Here is a 22,563-nt window from a genome sequence, read left to right as displayed (position 1 = left end):
TTTTAACTAAACATGCACTTTCATTTTTCTTTTAGCTTGTTGCTGTCAAAAAGGTTTACTGGGGAAAAATGTATTATGAAATAAAAAGAAACAGTTATAAAATTATACCTTGAAATTATTGACAAAACCACCGAAGCAAGGGTGTTCAGATTGTTATTGATATAACCTACTGCAGAACTTATCAGCCTTTATTTCCCAGATGTATTTCATGAACACCTAAATCGTAATTTCCCATGTTTCCTACTGACTCCAACTGACTGCCAACTGCCTGTCTCATGTCTCCATGCATCTCAGAGGCCACTGCAGAACTTGCTTCTGCCACCTTCATCCAAGTAATTAACCAACGTCCAAGAACACTTAATTTTAGAGGAATTTGGCAAACGATGAGCCCCACTCATGGTTTGCAAAATAACGGGGTTAACTGAGTGCATCTGGAAAGGATTGAGAAAGAACATGGATCATGTTCCCAATTTAATCGTGTGTTTTTTTTAAAGATTTTATTTATTTATGAGACACACACAGAGAGAAGCAGAGACATAGGCAGAGGAAGAAGCAGGATCCTCAAGGAAAGCCCAATGCAGGTCTCGATCCCAGGACCCCAGGATCACTCCTGAGCTGAAGGCAGATGCTCAACCACTGAGCCACCCAAGAATCCCACCAATTTAACCATGTATTACAGAGAGAATTCTGTTCATTGCATATACATCTCACATGCTACAGGAAGACACCAGCTGAAAAGACAAAGTGAGAGTTTATCAAAACATCCAGCTTTATTCTAATACACTTATAAATAATAATACCATATTTGAAAATAATAAATTCATAATGAATACCAGACAGAATAAAGGACATCATATTCCAACCTGCAGTTACAGAAGGTCTAGTTCCTCTATGTTTAAGGTTTATATAATAATTTAATACTAAAGATGCCAAAAAGGCTTCAATATTTAACATATAATTAAACAATAAAGCTATCTATATCATCAACTTTTCTGGTTGGAAGAGGAGAGGAGTCCCAACTGCCCCCTGGGTACATTTTATTTCATTGCAGGAAAAGTTTGTAAAAAGAAGTAGCAGTTACTTCAAACTACAAACTCAAAAATGGCAAATCTCAGAGTGCCAAGAACTAATTTAAAAATAATCTTTTGAAATAAAGGAACCCTTATTTTAGGATAGCAGGTTGAGAACAGAAGTATTAACCATCTAGTAGTTTTAAGTTATCCAAAATTAGACATGTTTCAGATTGGCTATAGGTTTTGTTAAAAATGGGTTGGGAGATTTTCTGCATAACTCAGAGTTCACATGGGGAGATCTGCAGTATAAAGTTCCTTTCTGCCAATTCCTCTCCAAAATGTTACAATTGCAGTTATCTGGCAGTTTTTATGATCCAAAACATCACAATTCTTCACTTTTCTAATTCAATCAAGTTTTCTAATTCAATATTGTGGACATGCAGGATAGAACATGTGCCATTATTACCACAATAAATTTTTTTACTAACTGCAGGTAAAAGAGAACAAAAGTGAATTTACTACAATGAATAGCTGACCAATTTTTAAACCCAGACCATTTTGAGGTCATCAGATTTGTTTCTATATGTCTGTTGTTACACGAGTTTCAGGGAACAGAGCATATCCATAAATGCCTGAGGTGCTTTGAGACTCAAAAGTAGCCTTTTGCTGGACAAGTCTGGAGAGAAGATAATTAAGCCATGTAAAGCTGAGACCATAGTAGTTTCTCCTGGATCTTTAAATTTTTTATTTCTTTTTGAGCAATCCTTAATTTCTTGGTTTCATTATTAAAAGGGTCTTCTTTAGATTAAGGTGATCTAGCTCCCCAAAACTAAGTAGCATCATCTAAAGAAGATGAACTTGAGTCAAGAAATAATGGGTTTCTCCTGTTGAAGTTAAGGATTACTCAGAAGATCCTATTTTCTTACTCAGAAGCCATTCTTCACAAAATTATCACATGTTTTTGCTATGTATTTTAAATACCACAAATTTTGCAAAGTGCTACTATAGGGATTCCATCCAGTGACCCACAGCTTCATTTTGTGAGCTCACAGTCAAAACCATGGAGAGAAGCCGTGGGGTTGAATGCATGACCTCATACTCCCAAGTTCTAAACTTGACCCCAACCAGATATATGCAAAATGATGTCAAAAATGAAGTTTGTACCTGAGGCCTAAATACACTCTTTTCTTTCCTTTTCTTTTCTTTTCTCTTCTCTTCTCTTCTCTTCTCTTCTCTTCTCTTCTCTTCTCTTCTCTTCTCTTCTCTTCTTTCTCTTCTTCTTCTTTCTCTTCTCTTCTTTCCCCACTCAGCCATTTAAATGCTTTTTCCGGAAAAGTCTGTGAAGTCTTCTACAGTGAGGGCTTGCTTATGCCCAGAGAGCAATATATCAAACTCTTGCTGACACCTTATGGAAGTGACATATTTGTAAGAAACTCTTTTACTCTTTATTCATGCTGAATCACATCTCAGAGACTATGGGTGGGATAGTTTCTTTCTCATTCAAGGGAAAAGATGCTGACTTTGGGTTGGTTACTAGTCTCCTTTAATGGCCTAGAAGAGGAAAAACAGGTACTCACTGGCTGCTCCTTTCTTCTGTGTAATGAATCTCTCTATGGCTGAGGTGGGCCATCAGAAGGAGCTCACACAAAGTTTTAGGCCTTTTGCAGAGCAACCAAATCTGTGCAAAGAACCAGAGAAGCAATAGCCCTCAATATGTGACCAGGAAAATATGCTGAGAAATAGAGTTTTCTGACTAAGCCATACCAAGTTCTCTAATATGATTCACTTGAGTGGTAGAACAAAACTTTATCTTTTCTAAGTACCTAGACAAATGATAGGCAGTTGTATGTGGCTCTTAATATTTCTTTCCCTTTGTCCAGACATAAACATATTGGAGAAGTTTCCTTGGAAAAATGGAAGGGGCATTTAGGAGTATGTGTAGCCCCTACCCTGCTGAGCCAAAGAATGAAAAATTAGACTCCTCAGAAATAGGAAGCACACTGCCTACCTTACATTGGCTTTCTTTTGTTCTACCAACATGGAAGCTGCCTTCTAAAGCAAAATAATTGGCAAACAGAGTGCACAACTTCTCCCCAATATAATCTTTGATACCCAACTCATGGGTGGATACTTTATCCTATTTGATTTTTTGAAAACTGTATTGTCAAACATGATAGAACATCAAAAGCACCCTATAAATACCCCATAGGCCTAGATTAGAATCATGTGGAACTCCAAATACCATTAAACTTTAAAGAGCAACCTTCCCAGTTATTTGTTCTGGAAGCCTGACATTAGTGCTTCACCAGTTCAGCCTGAACAGAAAGTTGTGCCTTGCCAAAGCCATGGATATCAAGCTTGAATAAGATGGCCCTGGAGCATGGGGAAAGAAGACCATCCATAACTTTGAGAGAGACTGATGCGCTTAAAACAATGGAGTAGGAGGCAGAAAGGAATTGAAATTTTATATTACAGTCTTGAGTATCTAATTATTTATTATTATTATTACTATTATTATTATTAATTATTTGAAGCATCTAATTACTGAGTTGACTTGCTTGCAGAGGGATTGTCATTCTTCAAGGCACTGTGCTCTGGAGGCTTTTGAAGGAAAAGAAGGAAACCAGCTTCTAGTGAGTATAGCCATTTGACAAGCCTTCAACATCAACTTTTCCTGTAATCCCCATGATAATTTTATGAAGTTCATTAGAAGCACTCTTAACATATCTTCACTTACCAGACACTGAAATGACTGATGTTCTTCCTTCTCTCCATATGCCAACGAATGTCTGTAGCCAGCTGGGAGGCTGTTCTGTATGCTCACTGGCTTCTGCTCTCACCGTGTGAGTTGTTTGCTTGCCAAACACCAGTTGCATCAGTTTACAAACCAGTTACAACTATAATTAGGTAATCTAATGAAATAGTTAACATATCAATGAAAAAGAGTGAAAATGAAAGAAAGCTGCTGTTTCTATGAAAACTAAGTTGAGTAATCTAAAACGACTCAGTTTAAAGGCAAGCCAACTAAAACAAAACAAAACAAAAATTGTAATTAGATTTGTCACAGGCCAGACAACTGTAAAAAACTAAAAAATAAATAGAGTGGAGATAATGTGAGTGGGAATAAGGATCTGGAATGATTGTGCACTTAAACTAAACTGTAAGATTTCAGTCCATTTAAAAACAAAGATACAAGATAGTTGACAATTCATCATATATGTTGCTTTTGCAAGAAAGGAAGGACTCTAACTTTAATCAGAAAAATGCCTTAATCCTGCACCAAAATATTGGGTAATAAATGCACTTTTCTGTGTTTTAAAAAATATTGCAGGTAAATACCTATTCCTCCTTAAAACTCCACTCTTGAGCTGAGGTTTTTTGTTTGTTTTTTGTTTTTTTGTTTTTTTGTTTTGTTTGTTTTTAATTAACCAACCACGTACTGGCCCTAATTGTGTCAGACATGAGGGCTTCCACTAAATTCTGAGCCCCATTTTATAAATGAGGAAACTAAGGATCAGAAAAAATAAGTCAATTTCTCAAAAAGCCATAGCTGGTTAATGGCAGAGCCAGACTTGGCTTTTTGCTGTGTCTAAAATGGAATTAGTTAATTCTGTGGTTACAACTTTCAAATCCCATTTATTCTGTCCTTGTCATTGCAGTCCTTGTCTGAAGCAGCTCAGAGGCTTGCAGGCTTCTTACAGCCCAGGACTGAGGTCACAGGGACTTCACTCAAGTGCCTGAGGGAGTTCAGCACAGATCTCCCTCAGGGGTTCTCCTGATCCCAGAGTCCTGGAATCTGCCTTTCTCCCCAGCCTAACCAGGCTACCTTCTTTGGGCAGAATTGCTGAGCTCTTGTTGGATCTCTGCTTCCTCATGCCCTGTAGCTGGTAGATTAATCTCACCTCCCCTCGAAATGTGACCTGGAATCCTTGCCTGGATCTGGTGCTTCCAACTTCCACTTGTCTTAGAGGGCAGTTTAGGTACCCATCATTTCATCTCATCCGGATGGTTCCTTGTGACCAATTTGCTCTAGTTTCAAGGAGATCATGTTTTCCTATATCCTTTTTTTTTTTTTTCATGGTTTCCTATATCCTGATAAGAAACCAAAGTAGAAATTTTAAAGTTTCTTTTAATTTCAAAGTTATGCTTTTAATCTGAATCTTTCGAATATTAGTCCCATCTCTAAATATTTTTATAGCCTTCATCTTAATCTTGTCTGTTACTGGGCTCTTCAGAGAGCTTTCCATACCCTGTGAAGATGCAAAGTGATCAGCCACTAACTCTTTTTTACTCTCCTGTTGACTCTATTCTCACTGTTTTGGAATTAGGACAATTTTGTCAAAATCTAAAAGGAAGCCTTAAGCAGACCTAACTGACCTGTATTTCAGGCTATTTGATTAATCTGAATTCATAGGAAAGATGAGTGAGTGTTCTCTAGAAGTCTACATGTACCACACTGAACTCTTTTCCACCAATTCACCATTCTTAGGGGAAAAATAATTGTAACTGAGCAGAACTGAGCAGCATTTTTACTTTCTTTAAAGAATAATTTTGAGTATGTTATCAAACAATGGAATGTCAGAGGTTTATTCATTTATTTTAGGGATGGCATCAATAAGCAGCTGAAACAGGAATTCATAATGGATGGCCCAGCTTAACCCTAATATTTCACTGCACCCACATTGTCATGACACAGCTGTACAGAACAGTGTGAAATCATCAGAACTAATGAGTTGTCTGTGAAAATGTTGCAGGCTAAAATCCTAATGAACTATTTAAGCTGAAAAACTTAAATATTTTCATTCCTATAGTGAGAGCTTATACAAATGAATTTATGGATATAAATATAATGAAAAAACTGGAAAATGGTAAAAGGAATCTTAAATAAAGCTTCCTCTTTCATGTTAGCTTTTGTATTTGAGTTCTTTCCAGTTTTTGAATGGATGCTTGTATTGCGATGTATTTCCCCCTTAGGACTGCTTTTGCTGCATCCCAAAGATTTTGAACGGTTGTATCTTCATTCTCAGTAGTTTCCATGAATCTTTTTAATTCTTCCGTAATTTCCTGGTTGACCCTTTCATCTTTTAGCAGGATGGTCCTTAACCTCCACGTGTTTGAGGTCCTTCCAAACTTCTTGTTGTGATTTAGTTCTAATTTCAAGGCATTATGGTCTGAGAATATGCAGGGGACGATCCCAATCTTTTGGTATCGGTTCAGACCCGATTTGTGACCCAGTATGTGGTCTATTCTGGAGAAAGTTCCATGTGCACTTGAGAAGAATGTGTATTCAGTTGAGTTTGGATGTAAAGTTCTGTAGATATCTGTGAAATCCATCTGGTCCAGTGTATCATTTAAAGCTCTCGTTTCTTTGGAGATGTTGTGCTTAGAAGACCTATCGAGGGTAGGAAGAGCTAGATTGAAGTCACCAACTATAAGTGTATTATTATCTAAGTATTTCTTCACTTTGGTTATAATTGATTTATATATTTGGCAGCTCCCACATTCGGGGCATACATATTGAAGGATTGTTAAGTCCTCTTGTTGAATAGATCCTTTAAAGTATGATATAGTGTCCCTCTTCATCTCTCACTACAGTCTTCGGGGTAAATTTTAGTTTATCTGATATAAGGATGGCTACCCCTGCTTTCTTTTGAGGACCATTCGAATGGTAAATGGTTCTCCAACCTTTTATTTTCAGGCTGTAGGTGTCCTTCTGTCTCAAATGAGTCTCTTGTAGACAGCAAATAGATGGGTCCTGCTTTTTTATCCAGTCTGAAACCCTGCGCCTTTTGATGGGGTCATTAAGCCCGTTCACATTCAGAGTTACTATTGAGAGATATGAGTTTAGTGTCATCATGATATCTATTCAGTCCTTGTTTTTGTGGATGTTCCACTGAACTTCTTCTTAAAGGGGAATTTTAAGAGTCCCCCTTAAAATTTCTTGCAGAGCTGGTTTGGAGGTCACATATTCTTTCAGTTCCTGCCTGTCTTGGAAGCTCTTTATCTCTCCTTCTATTTTGAATGAGAGCCTTGCTGGATAAAGTATTCTTGGTTGCATGTTCTTCTCATTTAGGACCCTGGATATATCCTGCCAGCCCTTTCTGGCCTGCCAGGTCTTTGTGGAGAGGTCTGCTGTTACCCTAATACCCCTCCCCATAAAAGTCAGGGATTTCTTGTCTCTTGCTGCTTTAAGGATCTTCTCTTTATCTTTGGAATTTGCAAGCTTCACTATTAAATGTCGAGGTGTTGAACGGCTTTTATTGATTGTGGGGGGGGGGGGGTGATCTCTCTATTTCCTGGATCTGAATGCCTGTTTCCCTTCCCAGGTTAGGAAAGTTTTCAGCTAGAATTTGTTCAAATACATATTCTGGCCCTCTGTCCCCTTCGGCGCCCTCGGGAACACCAATTAAACGTAGGTTTTTCTTCCTCAGGCTGTCGTTTATTTCCCTTAATCTATCTTCATGGTCTTTTAATTGTTTGTCTCTTTTTCCTCAGTTTCCCTCTTTGCCATCAACTTGTCTTCTATGTCACTCACTCGTTCTTCAACCTTGTTAACCCTCGTCGTTAGGACTTCCAGTTTGGATTGCATCTCATTCAATTGATTTTTAATTTCTGCCTGATTAGCTCTAAATTCTGCAGTCATGAAGTCTCTTGAGTCCTTTATACTTTTTTCTAGAGCCACCAGTAGCTGTATAATAGTGCTTCTGAATTGGCTTTCTGACATTGAATTGTAATCCAGATTTTGTAACTCTGTGGGAGAGAGGACTGTTTCTGATTCTTTCTTTTGAGGTGAGGTTTTCCTTCTAGTCATTTTGCTCAGTGCAGAGTGGCCAAAAGCAAGTTGTATTGGGAAAAGGAGAAAAAGAGAGGAGAGAAAGAAGGAAAGAAAAGAGAAAGAGAAAAAAAAAGTTAGAAAAAAAGAAAAAGAGAAAGAAAAAGAACGGGAAAAAAGGGGTGGGGGAAGCAAACAAATCAAAAAGCAAAGCAAAACAAAACAAAACAAAAAAACAAAAAACCCACAGGGGAGTATCCTCTGATTCTGTGTACTTTAAGTCCCTTGGCTTCCCCTGGAACTTGTCCGTCTAGCTGGTCTTCTGGGGGAGGGGCCTGCTGTGCTGATTCTCAGGTGTGAGCACTTGGGGGAGCTGCTGTGCCCCTGCCTGGTGCAGGGCTCAGTGGGGTTGTTTACCCCGTGAGGCCCCAGGAGGAACAGCCCCAGTGGCGGGGCCAGCTCTGGAGCCCTGGAGTCAGCCCCCGCAGTAGCTCCAGAGCTCTCGGTCTGCAGGGCCTGGAGGCTCCGGGTGGGGCCGCTGATCTGCTCAGCTCGGGGCAGGAGCGTCCTCGCTGTCCTGGGCCCTCCCGGCCTCTGCCTGTCCCGGGGGTAGGCCGGATCCTGGGCTGTGTCCCGGCGCCCTGTGCTCGGGGCCTGCGCTGGTGGATTCGTGCTCCGGCCCTGCAGCCCCCTCCGCGGAGCCGCCCCCGAGCCCCCCCCAAGCTGCTCCCGCCCCGCAGCCCCCTCCGCGGAGCCGCCCCCGAGCCCCCCGAGCTGCTCCCGCCCCGCAGCCCCCTCCGCGGAGCCGCCCCCGAGCCCCCATAGCCGCTCCGGGTCCCGCCGTGTGCGCTGCAGCCCTTAGGGAGCTCGGCGCACTCTCCCGGGGCGCAGGTGCCTGTTAGTGTCCCCGGGAGCCCGAGGCCATCCCCGCCCTCCTGGGTCCTGCTCCACCTCCCTGGAGCCCCTTTCCGCCCGGGAAGGTCGGTGCAGCTCCTGCTCCTCCGGGACGGGGCTCTCCTGTCCTGGGGACACTCGCCCCGGCCTCGGCCCGGCTCCTCCTGGGCCCCTCCCCCTTGGAGGCCTTTTGTGTCTTTATTTCTTTTTCCCCGTCTTCCTACCTTGAGAGAAGCGCGAACTCTTCTCACTGTAGCATTCCAGGTGTTCTCTCTTTAATTCTCAGGCCGAATTCATAGATTTTCAGGATAATTTGAAGGTTTTCTAAGTAATTTGGTGGAGACAGGTGATTTGGGGACCCTCCTCTTCCGCCATCCTGCCCCTCCTCCTCCTCTTTCATGTATAGGCTGATTTGAGCTGTTATGCCTAAACTCAAACCTTTGTCTGATATCCCTCAACAAAGAAATAACTTAAGCCCATTGCCAAGAGCATTTGCTTCTACTAATTTCATATCCATGATAAATGATCTCTAGGTTCCCATGAAAATATTCTAGAACACAGAACATATTTTCATTTAGGATGAATCTGGGCTTGTAAGAGAGAAATAGAGCGAAAAAAAACTTCTCTTATATTGAGCTGTTGCACTTTGAGTCTGTTTTTCCGTTAGCCTACCCTACCTAACATGGGATGATAATAGTATAGGTTGGGACAGAAAGGCATGGGATGGTAAGCTGGATGAGGTGCGGCAGCCTAGGCAACGCTTCTGCCATTGAATGCTGTCTCCTGTTCCTCCTGGAAGTTTCATACTTCATTCCCTCCCAGCTCCAGCCAAGCTTGGGGAATCAAATTGGAAAGGCCAAAGGAGCAACAAGTTACTCTAGCTCTGGGTGACCTACCAGAAGGTTTGGATACTAAAACCATTTGGTGACCCTTTCCAAATGTTTGACTCTAGCCAAATAATAACCTGAATTAGTTTGGATCAAATTGGTATTTTCCAGCACCTTAAATGTATCATAAAAGTCAGCATTTTCATAACTCATCTACTTACCTATGGAGTTTCTAGGGACTCCTGTAGCAACAGCTACCAGGTGCTTAGAGAGGGATATGTAAATAAAGGGGCTTCACCAGAGGCTTCCAGTGTTAACCTGTGCAACAAGCACTTTGTTTTATAAGAAAATGTTTTTCTTTCCTTGCTGGTGACTGTAGAAAGAACATATGTGGGACACTTGGGTGTGGTGACAAACACCTATGGTACAGATGAGGATATTTGTATCCTAAATGCATCATAAATACAAACCCAGAGTTAGAAAGGGGAAGGCAAAAGAAATGGACAACGATCTAAAGATTTTAGATACGTACTGTATGTCATATAGAGCACTAAAACTATAATGGTAAATCAAGATCATTAAGCACACTTAACATTTATCATAAACATATTTAGGAATCATGACCTGAAAACAACACTCTAATCAGCCTTTTCAAAAGCTTTTAAGTCCATCTATTAAATCATGTCAGAGTTCAGATTTTCTGGTATAGCATAATAGTCTCTTAAATTACTGTCTGAGGGCAGCCTGGGTGGCTCAGTGGTTTAGCACTGCCTTCAGCCCAGAGCATGATCCTGGAGACCCAGGATCGAGTCCCATGTCAGGCTCCCTGTATGGAGCCTGCTTCTCCCTCTGCCTGTGTCTCTGTGCCCTCTCTCTCTCTTTCATGAATAAATAAATCTTTTAAAAAATAAAAATAAATAAATTACAGTCTGAGACACCTTGGGAGATAATTAGAGAATTTAGTAATATTAAGTTTTTGCAAATCTTTGGGATTCTCAAATGTCATAATGAGTACAGAAGTGTAGACAATGTTTTCCTTTTTCTAAGTTAAGAACATAAAAGATGGATGTTTACTTAACCATAAACAGAAATGTCAGTCAAAATTTAATACCAACTTCCTAGGCTCATCAGATTATGCCTACAAAGGCTAGAGAGGATCAGAGATCTAAATCTAAGAACTAAGACTATAAAACTCTTTGGAAAAGAAAATAGAAGAAAGGCTTCATGACATTAGATTTGGTAATAATCTCTTCTACATGACACCAAAAGCACAGGCAACAAAAGAAAAATAAACTGGACTATCTCAAAATTTAAAATGGAGACTATCAACAGAGTGAAAAGACAACACACAGAATGGGAGAAAATGTTTTCAAGTCATACATCTAATAAAGGGTTAATATCCAGACTATATAAAGAACACTTACAACTCAACAACAACAACAACAACAAAACAGACAAATTAAAATGGACAAAGGGCTTGAATAGATATTTCTCCAAAGATATACAAATGGCAAAATATCATGAAAAGAAGCTCAACATCATTAATCATTAAAGAAATGTGTATCAAAACCACAATGAGATACCCCCTTTCATCTTCTAGGATGGTTATTATTAAAACAAAAACAAAAACCAGAAAATAAGCATTGGTAAGGATATAGAGAAATCAGAATCTTTGTGCTCATCTGGTGGGAGTATAAAATGGCACAGCTTCAATGGGAGACATGATGGCAATTCCTCAAGAAGTTAAAAATAGAATTACTATGATTCAGTAATTTCACTTCTGAGCATATACCCCAAGGAACTGAAAGCAGGGACTCAAACAGATATTTGTATACCAGTGTTCTTAGTAGTATTATTCACAATAGCCAAAAGGTGGACCAACCCAAGTGTCTGCCCATCAGTGAATGAATGGATGAAGAAAATGTGGAATACAGATACAGTGGAAGATTATTAAGCCATAAAAAGGAAGAAAATTCTGAGACATGCTACCAAATGGATGAATCTTTGGTAAGGGCATTATGCTAAATAAAAGAAGCCAGTCACAAGAAGACAAATACTCTGTGATTCCACTCATTTGAGTTTCCTAGAGCAATCAGAATCAGAGACAGAACATAGAATAGTGATTGCTGCAGGCGAAGGGGAAAGGGAAATGTGAGATTAATAAGTTTAATGGGTATCAAGTTTCAGTTTTGGAAGATGAAAAAAGTTCTTGAGATGGATGGTGGCAAGGGTCGTACAACATTGAGAGTGTACCTAACACCACTGAACTATATGGCTAAGAATGGTGAAAGTAGTAAATTGTATGTTATATATATTTTATCAAAATTCAATGAATAAAAACAAATTTTAAAAAAGGATAATGGCACATATTGTGAATCATTTAAAAAGCACATTAGCCTTAGTTACATAATAATTTAGGATTAAGGGCTTCAAGAATCTGAATTATTCAGAAAATCTGTATGTACAGAACTTTAGTCCTTTGGGAGATGAATAATCTGCTAGGAAAGTTTTTATTTCCATTAAGAAAGAATGGTTAAGAAAGTTGGTGGTAGTGATATTTTGGAGTATTTTACTCAGGTTCAAACCCTTTAACTGTCTTCCTTTTCCATAATGGTCCCTCCTCTGTCTTGCAATACTACTGCCTCCACCATGTGTACCACATATACCATGGGTCTACACTCTTTCTACAGCTAGCTGAGACAACTACAGGCATCGGACGCAAGTTAGGTCAGTGAAAGGCCTTTGCCAATGGATTTGGAATTAGGAGACAAAGACAGAGAGGATGTGATAGGCATCCTCTATAAAGGCCCTCTGCGTTCCCTGTATACTAGAATTTATGCCCTCTTTTCTTGAGTGTGGACTAAACCTAGTATCTCACTTCTACCAAATATAATAGGAAAAAGTGATGGAATGTCACCTCTGAAGTTAGGTTATAAAAAGACAGCAACTACTATCTTGGCTCTCCTCTTCTCGCTCCTTCTGATAGAAACCAGCTGACATACTGTGAGTCACTCTAAGGCAAGGCCCGTGTTGCAAGGAATTATAAGAAGTCAATAGCCAGTGTGGCCAACAATCTCTAAGGAACTGAATTTAGGAGCAAATCTCCTTCAGTGAAACCTTTCCATAAGACTGCTGCCCTAATCAACATTTCAATTGCAGCCTTGTGTGGGATTTTGAGGAGAAGGCACTCAGCTGAGCCACACCTTGTTTCCTCCCCCACAAAAACTATAGGATAATAAATGCAATAAATAAATAAATGAAGTAAGCAAGGTAATAAAAGTCACTAACTTTAAGGTAATTGGTTATACAGCAATAGATAACTGAGATAGAGGAACAGATGTCATCACTTTTGGGGAAGCAAAAATTAAAACATATAAACATGGCAGTTGAGAATGGCCACATTATGCCATGTAAATAAAGGAGCAGAAAAATAGGTTTTAAGAGAAAGACAACGATTAGGGATAGACATGAAGAGAAGCAGAGATCAGAATCTGAATGAGACCATGTGTAGGTTCCCAGTGGCCTGCCAGTTGCCCCATTCCTTCTGAGGTGTGGCTGCATGCTTGTCTTTCTTTCTGTTCTGTGAAGGTCTCTGGTTATGTATAATAAGTTGCCCATATCTATTTTCTGTGGGCTGATTTTTATAAGTTGCAATCAGAATCCTAAAATCCTAGGATGTATCAAATTGTACAGTTGTATAGGATGTAGCAAGTCTCACACAAGACTGACTTTTTTTAAAGATCTTCAAGTACCTGACAATGAGTTTGGCTGTTTAAGGAGGCTCTTGGCCTGAGAGGCACCTGGATATTCTAAGCCACTTGACTTTGGGTCAGAAGAAATTGAGTCAACTTCAAGAGTAACTAGCTCTCAACCTACTGCTCTAATCAATGACCAACCATGGCAACATTTATGGTATTAGGTGGTTTGGATAATATTTGTGCAGAATTTAGAGATCCCAGCTGAAAGCTGTTTGAAATAGACAATGTTGCTGTTGATACAGAACAAATTGTTGCCCTTTCTTGCAAAGAACACAGTGATATTTTTGGAGCTCTCTTATTATGTTACATGATGCAAATACATATCCAGAGGAGGCATATTTTAATTCTTAGTAACAGAGTAACTACATAAAATGTACTATCCTTTTCTCCTAATCCAGTTAAATCTTTTTGTTTTCTGTTTTATTTATTTTTTTTTTTAAACATTTTTTTTTTTTTTTTTTTATTTATGATAGTCATACAGAGAGAGAGAGAGAGAGAGGCAGAGACACAACAGGCAGAGGGAGAAGCAGGCTCCATGCACCGGGAGCCTGATGTGGGATTCGATCCCGGGTCTCCAGGATCGCGCCCTGGGCCAAAGGCAGGCGCCAAACCGCTGCGCCACCCAGGGATTCCCTGTTTTCTGTTTTAAAGTCACGTCACTGTCTAATCACTATCCTAACAAAATTCAAAGCAGTTTATGTATTACAAACTTGACAATAAAATAGAGACTTAAAAGCAATAAACATCTTTGAAACAATTCATCAAGTCCCAAAAAGGTGCCAGAATGAGTTTTGGAATGATAAGTTTGAATTTAAAAATCAAAATTTGTTCTCAGCCTGGGACTTAAAATGTCAAAAATACACTTTTATAGCCCAGTTGTAAACCTTGAAAAATAGCCCAGACCTCCAAGAAAATACAGATGTAGTGCAGTGGTTCTTCTACACTGCTCATACCCCATTTTGGTTCTGTGCATGTGTGTGAATTATCTGGATTTCTGCCTTATGACTTATTTTCACATGTTGAGCATTCTTTCTTTCTTGGAAAGATGTAGGTTTGGCATGATTTGAAACGTCATGCTGGTATACCCTGCATCTGCAGCCTCACTACAGCTGACTGCAAAAACAGTACACACATGACCTGAAGGCATCTTGACTCAATTTTAAAAAAAACATTCAACAGTTTATCAACTGTTATTAACCTTAGGCCAAACAAAGCATCCTCAAAACAGGTCCTCAGGCTCAGAGCTGTCAACCACAGGTAGAACTTTTCTTTCTTCCTGATTCAACTTTGCACTCTGCTGGTCTGGTGACCTGTCCCTTCAGGACCCATCTGCCATGTACACTTAGCTGGGTGTCACATTTGTCCGTGAGCAAGTTCTTCCTACCTTCCCAGATGATTCTATATGCATCATTAGTGTTACTGAGTTCTGGATGCCAGGATCATGACTGCAATTGTCAATTGGTTTTCCCATTTTTGGGTAACTCTTTTGAATGATAGGATATTCTGACATTTACGATGTCAGTAAAATTGAGAATATCTGATGAGAATACTGAATAAACTATATGCAGTTTACCATGTTGTTTACTTGGAAAAATATGTATTCATCAGGTAGATGTATATTCCTCAACAACACCTGCTGGCCTCTCCTGGCTTTTGCATTCTGTCCTCTCTCTTCAGGGATGGCTCTTCCTCCAGATACCCAGCTCACTCCTTTCTCTTCTTCAGGTCTCTGCTCAGATGTTGCCTCTCACAGAGGTTTTCCTTGACTGTCCTGTACCAAATAGCACTCCTGCCACTCTGCCACACACACCCCCTCTCCCTTGTCCTGCTTTATCATTCTCCATGGCATTCACCACCCTCTGACATGCTACCATCTGTCTTCCTCCACTGGAGTCTGAATGTCAACACGGCAGAAACTGCAGTATAGAATAGAACCTGACCTGCAGTTGCTTCTCAGTAAATATCTGTTGCATGAATAAATTATATATAAATAACAAAAAATCAACACAATGTTTCAATTAATTGGGGCTATAAGGCCTGATGAAGCTTGATTCATCTTATCTTACTCTTTGGGATTTTTGTTTCTACATCACTGGTTCATCTTTCCTGCATACTTCTTCCTGTCACACTGCTTTGTATCAAGTTCTTTCCCTCCTATCATGTCTGAAACACTGCTTTGCAGAAAAAGCTTACTCTCTCTGTGGCAGCTACTCAAAGTGGTCATTAGAGGTCAAGTTTTGATCAACTCTATACCTCTAATTATTTCCATTACTGTTGGTTTCTATACAACTCTCTGCAGTGTAAGAACCAGAAATGTCCTCCCTTCTCAAAACTGCACTTAGCAAAAGTGGCAGCAGAGATTATCTAAAGTGGCTTTCTTCTATGCTCTGTTTTATTATGTATGGTTTGGGCTTCACCCCAGACCCATACACTTCCTTGGTGTTTCTTGGAGTCATGGAGCTTGGTTGCTGCTGCTCTTTCTTCTATGGATCCAGGACCCTGAGACACATCCTTAGTGCTGTGTGGGTGACTCATCGTACACCCAGGCCACGTAAGCACCCGAGTACTCCTCTGTTGCTACAAAGTGCATATGGGTGTGGATCCAAAAACTAAAGGGTATTATAGTATTAATATACTACAGAAGGCAAGTTTCAACCAACTGGACTTAGAAACCCCTGGAGAAATTGGTGAGACAGGGAGCAGTGTCATGTATTCTTTCCAGAGCTTGCTATGGCACTAAACAATCAATTCATCATGAGGCCAAGCATCTCAGAAACACGGTCCCTTCTTCTTGCTCACACTCCTTCCTTCCTCACTCCACTTCTTCCTAACTCTTGTTTTCCTAGGATTAACTCTTCAATAAAGTGTGATCACATAAGTTTTGGTTTAGGCTTTATTTTCCAGAAAATTCAGGCAACTGGTATACACACATATATATATACATATATGCATATATATGCAAACACATATAATATATATATACACATACACATATATATATGCCTGCCTCTAGCTTTTAAAGGACAGAAAGTAACTTTTAGGTTGAAAGCTACAAAAAAAAAAAAAAAAAAAAAGAGTAAAGCAAAAAAAAGCAAAGACAAAACAATAACCAAAACTGTTTTGTTGCCTGGAAGTTATTATCACTGTTATTTCCTATGTCATAAAATAAGAAATTTTCCCTACAAAGAGTGGCTTGATTTTGCTATTTAATTATTTGCTCTCCAAAGATGTGTGGGCTTTAAAAACACTTGAAAACATACAAGGTTCATGCATATACATCATTTGATTTCCTCCTGAGTTGGGAGGACAGGCACTGTTGGTTATGTTACATAGGGTAAATTTACCTCCTCCCATACCACCTAAGAATCCTTTGGCAATAAAGCACCCCTAAACTAATAATGAAAGGGTAACAATGATTTTTGTGGTGTGGGTAGAGAAGGTCAATGAGATCTGTGGGTCAGTGAAGCATGGTGGGCGCCTCAGATCAGACGACTTTTGACAATTAAGATTTTAGCTTAAGTGTATTTCTGCTTCTAGTGAAAGCCACATTGTTTGTTGGTTCTCTACTATTACGTCATTCAGATTTGTTTTGCAAAATATGGATACTTTATGATATTAGTACAGTAAAGAGCTTTTCTTAAAAATTAACTTAGAAATGTCAATATGGGAGTGCCTGAGTGGCTTAGTCAGTTAAGTACCAGCCTTCCACTCAGGTCATGATCTCAAGGTCCTGGGATCAAGTACTGCATTGGGCTCCCTGCTCAGCGGGGCGTCTGCTTCTCCCTCTGTGACTACTCTCTCTCTCAAATAAATAAATATTTTTTTCAAAAAATAAAGAAATGTCAATAAAAACAATTTATACAGAGCTTAGCACCACAAAATGAAAAGGGATCAAATATTTACTTAATGAAATCAAGAATCTAGAAGTGATCGCAACCATGACCTTTTGCAAACTGCATGTTTATATTTAGTTATGTGTTCTGCTGAAAATTAGTGCAGGGGCAAGTAACCTACTACTCTGAAGAGTGGCATCTCTGTTGGTCATTTGGAAGTTGGAACATATTTCCCATGGGAAGGACATCCTACATGGTGATTAAATTTCCAAACCTATTCCTAAATGCCTATTTAACCCATAATGAAGTTGAATACTACTTCTGAAAAGAACTTGCCTTTACACCAGAAGAGAAACAATGGGTCCCCAGTGAGTTTGGGTTAACCGTGAAATAAATAATTGGCAATTGATCTGTGGGCAGATCAATCCCCATAAAAATCATTAAATAGAAATTCTGGAGCCAGCTGACATTTGCCTTCAACCCTGCTCCTCGGGAGCATCACTGTTCAAGGTGCTATGTCAAAAGTGCTGCTCTGCTGTTTATGCTGCATTTCCTCTTTCAGTGGTTTTACTGCAGGTACATGGACTTAAGGACCCACCTAGAGACATGAGGGAAGCTGCCCTTCTGATCTGGTCATTTCCATGGCCTCACTGAGCAGTGCAGATTGATGTAGGCAAAGCTGTCAGGATCAATTGCAATGATTGGCCCTTCCATTGCCTGGCTTATTCACTCACTCTGTCTAGACTCCAATTCCTGGAGTCTTTAGTGACTCATTTTTCAACAAAATGCAAGTAATTTCACTTTGTTTTGCCTTAAGCACTATATAACCTAATATTTAATGTGCACTGAGTAATACTATGTGTACCCCAGCAAAAAGCAGTCTGCAGATACCCCAGAATAGCATATCACTTGGACTTTGATCATAATTACACATTAACCCTTTTATTGAAATCTTGGTCTTGTGAAAATATGCATCCTAGCACCCTACTCAAAGCTACAGCATTGACCTGAATACCTTCAATAATGCCTTTTTTATCTCATACTTGGTCTACAATGTCTTAAAATGCCATAACCTCTCTTTAGATGAGTTTGAAGTAGAGCTGTTTGTTCCTCTCAAAACACGTCTTAAAAGACTAGAAGAGTCAAACCAGAATGGGTGATTGTTCAGGGTGCCTTGAAATGGTCAGCATGCAGAGCCAGCTGCAAAATGCTGGGGGTTGTTCTAAAAGCAGCCAACTATGAGCCTACAGACACAGCATCATGGAACTTGACTATGTCATGCTTTCAAAACAAACATATGTAGGTATAGGGCCAAAACCCTTGTTTGAGATTCCATATCTCTAGGGCTCTTGGAAGAAAAGTCTAACCTTTTTCTGCCTCTAGATTATCAGAGAGCTGGAGTCAGAGGCAGAATGCAATCTGGTGGAGTCAGTTTGCTGAGCCTAGTGCAGTGGTGGGATTACATATCCCTACAACGTTAACCATTCTCCAGCAAGAATGGTCCCTTACCTTCATTGCAGAACATTGTTCCACAGTCTAAAAAGATGTAATGTCAAAATCATTTCCTGAGATAATGCTTTCCTCCAAGACAGTTATTTCTGCTAATCCTATATGATCATTTGAGACATGTGTGCCCTGCCCTGGAGTTGACCTTTTCACATACATGTTCCCTGTTACCTAACCAGAATTTTCTTAATGTTTTTCTCATAAACCAATCTTTTCAATATATTTTTTTCTTTCAAGTTCCTCATTTCTATTCATTTATGACTCTTCTTAAACTCATTATTTCAGTGCATGTTTGTTGAGAGTCCATTATAAGATAGATATATCCTTTTATTCATCATATATATGTGTGTATATATCTATATTTACATATATTTGTATATTACATCTTTTGGGCCAAAGCATGGCAATAAAGAGGGCAAAGTCCATGTTCTCATGCAGCTTACAGACAAAGGAAATGATATTAGCTACAATCGCCAACTGCTAAAACTTTTATACCCATCACCTCCTTGAGTTCTCATGTCAGTTTTATAAGGCAGGCAGTATCCTTATTTTACAGATGAGAAGAGTGAAGCTCTGAAAGACATGCCCAACGCCCCCCAGCAAACAGAACTGAATCCTGAACTGCTTCTGCATCCAGCACACTGCTTCCAGTTACCAACATCTAAGGGGACAGCCCTGCATTACCTTCCCTCTATTATCCACACTCCTACACGCATGTGGGCCTTCTCTTCTTCTGCTAACAATCAACACATCTCAACTGCTTTTCTTTATTGTCTCTGGGTCTTCTCAGCAGGTCCCATTCATACCAAACAGCTACTGTATCTATATTCATGTTACTCTCACCGCATGATTACCAAATGGGAAAACATCTGTAACATTATGGGTTTCCTTCCTCTTTTAATTATGGGTTTAGCAATCAGTGGAACTTTAATATTTAATAGCTAAGCCAAACACTTAATGGTTACAAAGTGCTGTTACACATTTGATGTAAAATCAGAGTGAAAGTGAACTCTAAACCAATCAACTCTGTGCACCTGACACATGGGCAGGCCAGGGGCGGGAAGAAAGAATGCATTTAAACCCATTACCGATGACCTGCATAACCAACCCATACCTCTGCTCTGGTCCCTGCTTTACTTTTTGTTCGTGAATTATACAGGCAATTTAAATCATGAAGAAAAGCAAGGCCTTCCATTGTCAATACCCTTCCACACACCCATGATGCAGATAAGTTGATAAAGAGGCTGCTAATTATATTAACATTTTGTAATGTATGATTCAGTGTTGTTCACCATGAAAATCCACCTCCTTTTCTTAGAATATTTACCTTCTTTTCTGATTGTGCTTTGCCTCAGGGAAGTTTTGGAGGACGGCCAATACTGCTGTCCTGTGATAGGTGACAGATTTCAGGAATTATCAGAGTATATCACTAAGTGATCTTTTTTTACATTAAAATGAAATACCAGGACTGCCTAATAGATGACAACTTGAAACTGAGGGGGAACAATTTCTATTCATAATAAATTATCAGAAAGATCCCTGCCTATGAATATTTACAGAGGGTCACTGAGAGTAGCTTGACGTTGCCAAAGCTCTTTTAAAATGAGCCACCAAAGGCTGATTGGGTTCAGATTTTGCTGGTGCCATAACCATGGATGAGGGAGATTTCAAGATTTCTGGTTAGGCCTTGGAAGGTTACTCAAGGGTAAAGAAGATGGTAGAACCAAAATAACCCACACTTTCTCAAAAGACAATGTCAAATACAAATGATGACAAACCCTAGGTTTCATGTGAGGGAAGAAAAGAGATCAGAAGCTACAAGGTTGGAGACCCAAGGCAGCTTCAGATGAAGAGTTGAAATCAAAGATAAAAATAGTGCTTTGGGGCACTTTTTAAAAAAGATTTTATTTATTTATTTGAGAGCGAGAGAACGAGTGTAGAGAGGGACACAGGGAGAGGAAGAAGCAGACTCCTCACTGAGCGGGGATCCTGATGCAGGGCTTGATCTCAAGACCCTGGGATCATGACCTGAAGCAAAGGCAGATGCTTAATAGACTGAACCACTCACTCAGGTGACCTGGGGGGCATATTTTTACACACTGCTGGGATAATTGTGCAAAGCCCTATAGCTCCACTTTGGCAAAACAATGGAATTTATTTACTTCTCACTAGGTGCCAGAGGACTTGGTTTAGAATATTGGTTCTCTAACTAACTAGATGGTCCTTGGCTAATAAACTAACCTTTCTACCACTTACATGTTAGAGCTATTCAAGGATAAGGTATGATGTGACTTAGCGTCTTGTCCACAGAGGTTCCCACATGTAGCTTTTATTATTCACTTATAATTTATTATTACTGATGTTATTATTATTGTCACCAATATTTTTTTTCTGATATGAGGTAATTTATATGGGTTTTCTTAATTATTCTCTTCCCTCCCTTCAGGTTTGTATTTCTTTATCCTTTTGACATTGGGCTTGGCCATGTGGCTTCTTTTAGTCCATGAGATGTAAGGGAAAGTGATTTGTGTCCCTTTAGGGTGGAAGGTTTTAAAGTCATCATGTAACATTTCCATGACACCTTTCTACTGCCACAAGTCCAGAATTTCCCAGATGGGTTGAGTCTTTCAAAGACCTCACTAGGAGGACACATAGAACAGAGTTATGGTTGACCTGCATCTGTCATATAGAGTGAGTTAAAACTAAACGTGTGTTGTGAGTCACTAAGAGTTATTTGTTACTATGGCACAACCAAGCAGACTGACCAACACATGGGATTTTCATGGGGTAATGGGAAAGTGGCCAAATTTCCAGCTATGATCTCATCTACCTCTAAAGATTCTATTTCAGGCTTCCCATGACACCAGTAGTGGTTCCAAATGTTGAGGATGCCCCTGTGGTAAAACAACAGAATTTCTTCACAAGCAGTTTTTATTTCTTGGTCACTTCCCATTACCCCATGCTGAAATCCCCATCTATCCTTCTTATGGAACACTAACTGGAACACCCTTGCGGGTAGTGGTGAATTCGTACTAAGAATTATTAAGACAAGTTGTTGAGAAAGCACGAAGAATCCTAAGAAATATCTGTGGTAAATGTATAGGAGCAGAAAATGTGGCATTTTTCTCCAGTGAACAACCTCTGCAAACCCTTGTCAGGCTCCCATTGTTCTAGGAGTTGTAGAAAATCCAAACCTAATTGAGACATATACTTTGTCCTCCATGAGGCTATAGGTGAAGGAAGATGAGATACTGCAGGAGCAACCACAATTGAAAATGGTTGTGCTAAATCCCACAGAGAGCTGCTAACGTCTACAGTATGCTGTGGAATCACAGAGGAGCAAGAGACAGCGACTGGCTAAGGTCAGAAAAAACTCATCAAAGTAGTTGGTCTTTGACTTGCACTTCTGTAGGCTAGATCATGTCTAGAGGGGCAGATATTGAGGTGAAGAAGCATTCCAAGGGGTGGGAGGACAATGCAGAACGAAAGTAGGAAATTAAAGTTATTTTCAGGAAATTGTAAGCAATTCAGTTTGATTGGAGCAAAGGGTAATGAGGAATTAATGGGAAGCAATAGTTCATCTGTTTGGTACTGAGTCAGGGAGGGCTAAAAAGCAAGGAAGGGGTGAAGACCTTCTTGGGAAGACACTCCATGTCTTTGAACAGATAGACTGATCAGAATGGTATTCATTCCAATCTCTACATATGAAAAAAAAAACAAAAACAAAAACAAAAAACAAAACAGTTGAGAGCTTTGACTGAAGAGTAAGGATTGGAATGGAAAGATCAAGACTTTCCAGATGGTGGCCCAAGCACATGTATTTCACTCCCTTCCCTCCCAAAGAAACACAAAAGCAATAGATCCATAATAACACTGAGAATGAGTGGATCTATCAGGCAATCAGAGATTTTGATAAATTTTCATAAGATGGAAATTTAACAAGATGAAATTTGTGGATAA

The 22,563-nt window shown here is 39.7% G+C and overlaps 1 long non-coding RNA gene across 1 annotated transcript; it reads left to right on the top strand.

Moving 5' to 3' along the window:
- Positions 1-2,160: 2,160 nt before the first annotated feature.
- On the top strand, positions 2,161-19,809 carry LOC111092383. The gene is made up of 3 exons (XR_005378178.1): positions 2,161-2,438; positions 3,578-3,646; positions 19,160-19,809. It is a non-coding gene; the product is annotated as an uncharacterized LOC111092383 (long non-coding RNA).
- The last annotated feature ends 2,754 nt before the right edge of the window (positions 19,810-22,563 follow it).

This window comes from Canis lupus, chromosome 25 (assembly GCF_011100685.1).
Source record: "Canis lupus familiaris isolate Mischka breed German Shepherd chromosome 25, alternate assembly UU_Cfam_GSD_1.0, whole genome shotgun sequence".
Taxonomy (NCBI): Eukaryota; Metazoa; Chordata; class Mammalia; order Carnivora; family Canidae; genus Canis; species Canis lupus.
This window is presented reverse-complemented; position numbering and strand designations above follow the sequence as displayed.